Below are 2,611 nucleotides of genomic sequence, written 5' to 3' on the forward strand. Positions count from 1 at the left end.
CATCTCAATAGCTTACTTATAGTTGTCACATCAAGCAAAAGCAGAAGAAAGCATTTTAACATTGAAAATGAACATTTGTGCATGCAGCATGTGCAAGTAAGAAGCCATGTGCTTTCGAAAGCTCATGACTTAACTCTTCCTTTTCGATACCTGTGATACAAACGTGATCTGAACTGCTACAACAAGAGACATCGAATCACATTAGCGACAAATACCTGCTCTGGTTAGTGTCAGGCAGTCGTAATTACAGCTGGATGTCCCAGGGTTCGGCTGCTATCCACAAGGCTCTTTTTCTTCATAATGTGATGCTGTTTGTGGTGTTATTGCTTCATAATTGCAGGTGATTACCAAAATATTTTTCTCCATAAAGGGTCTGTGACTTTGTTCCTGGTTACCACACCGACACACAGAAAGAAAGAGGGAGAGAGGGAGGCAGCACAAAAATAGCAGGAAGTAGAGAGGGCAGGCCAGAAAAAAAAATCATCAAGTAACGTGACAAGTTCATCTGAGGATAGTGAGGGAGGGGTGGAGGAAGTGTTTTCATTTTTTTTCGTCTATCACTCCACCCACCACCTTACTGCTTTTTTTTTCCTTACTCTGTTTTCTCTTTGTACAGTGTTCAGGGCAGTTTTCATTTACAATAGTTTCTAAAAGAATTACGGTTCTCGGTCGCTGGCTGCGTTAATGAAGTAACCGAACGTGGTTAGGCCAAACAAAACGTGAGGTGCTTCGGAATGGAAATGAAGTGTGTATTCAAAGTGCCATAAATAATCTCCAAATGCGTTTTTAGTTCAATCGTCGATGGGAGAAAGACGCATGAAGTGTATTTTAATATTATTTGTGTTATTTTTTTTGTCGTTTACACAAGTATAGTGATTAAACCTATTTTTGTTCTGAAAATTCTGAAAACACACACACACACACACACACACACACACACACATATATATATATATATATATATATATATATATATATATATAGGTTTTTATTAAAATCTATATTTTGAATTACACTACAGGATTTAAATTTAATTTGCATACACACACATTTCCAAAAGTATTGCATTTATCTGATCCAAATTACACTTTAATAATACATATATTGAAAAATATATATAATTAATATTATATCTAATATAATTTAGGGGTCTCGTTCTTGACTTTTTACAGTAGGTTTTTCAATGTGGTCTCAATCGTCATATCTAACGCTCAGTTCCTCCAAACATGTAAGGCTGGAGGAAGAGAAGATTTGTATGTGGTCTACCGCTAACAGTCAACCATCTTTTTGCAGCACTTTTAGTGGGATTGTAGTTTTAATTTTCGTCTCCTGGCAGAGTTTGGCAGGTAAAGCGCTTCTCTTTGTATTGAAGGCCTCAGACGTGTAACTTAGCACAAAAGAGTGTATTTACCCTCCGCCGTACTGTAAATAGCAAACCGCATATTTGTATAGCCTCTAAAAACATTTTTTTTAAAGCTATTATGCAAACGGCTTGTATAAAAAGCAACAGTGGTCATGCACTGTCGCAAGGCAAACAAAACCAAGCACAGTCACTCGCAACTATTACTTTTGCTCAAACACATTTGGAGCTTATAAACAATATTTGTTTTTTTTATGAGAAGAAACGTCTCATCGGGACAGAAGTGAAACGCGCTTTATCATGGCGGCGGCAGATAAACGACATGTGCTGGAGGAAGACGAGGATGAGGGGCAGCGAAAGTCAGAGCAAAAACTGCGTTACTGCAACACAAGAAAGTTAAAAAATGAAAAGAACGGAAATCAAATGCTGGAAGTACCTGAGCGAGAGCTGTTCGCGGGACGTCGCGGGAGACTCCGGATGGGCATGAAAAGTACGGCTGCGCTGTATGGCGACCAGAAAAAAAAGACAGCAGGGAGGAAAAACGAAGAGGAGAGAACGTTTCCACGTCGCTCGCAAGACAAGGGGAAAAGCAGAGAGAGAGGTGTGCGAGTGAACAGCCCTTCTCACACGAACCCCTGCCAGCACTGAGCAGATTCAGCTATGCCCTCCTATTCGCCTGCCCACTTTAGCCCCGCTGCCAAGAGAGAGAGGTCACAACAGCACGGGAAAGGAAAAGAAAACAAGGCGGCAACTCTTGCGACCACCTTGCGGCTCGCTCTTTGGCTTCGTCTGTTGTTGTTGGGTCAGCAGCCAGTCCACCATGTTTAATACCTCTATGGGTGTTGGCACGGAATGCTAAACACCGTCACCTGGCTCAGGCCCGGAGGTGAGGAGTGGAACTTGGTCAGAAACCAAGCGAAATAAGCAAATCTCAACCTATCCCTCAGGAGCCTGGCGTCGCTTGAAGCTGCGAGAGAAAATGTTGATATCAGGCGCATGTACTTACTTAATCACGATCTGACACGCGTCCCAATATAAAGAGTTAAGGCTCCCGAACGAGTCTTTTGTCAGGCTTTGGCATCTGTCCCAGGTACAAGCCTTTCGATTCCTGTTTTACAGAAGTCATTCGCAGCATCTTTAGCTGTCCTCCAGTTGCCTGCATGTTGCATGCAATGTACGTTGATGTTTATCCGTGGGCATTCGACTTTTGTCCGTGGCTTTGCTGCGAGCGTGCTCAAATTGAATTAATAG

At 41.9% G+C, this 2,611-nt stretch overlaps 1 long non-coding RNA gene across 1 annotated transcript in view; it reads right to left on the minus strand.

Annotated features, from left to right (window-relative positions):
• LOC122346509 overlaps window positions 1-937 on the minus strand; it is a 6,576-nt gene extending 5,639 nt beyond the window's left edge. Inside the window, exon 1 of the long non-coding RNA XR_006251136.1 lies at window positions 216-937. This is a non-coding gene — a long non-coding RNA (uncharacterized LOC122346509). The remainder of the gene's footprint in view (window positions 1-215) is intronic.
• Between the last annotated feature and the right edge of the window lie 1,674 nt (window positions 938-2,611).

The sequence above is a fragment of the Puntigrus tetrazona genome, chromosome 6, assembly GCF_018831695.1.
Source record: "Puntigrus tetrazona isolate hp1 chromosome 6, ASM1883169v1, whole genome shotgun sequence".
Taxonomy (NCBI): Eukaryota; Metazoa; Chordata; class Actinopteri; order Cypriniformes; family Cyprinidae; genus Puntigrus; species Puntigrus tetrazona.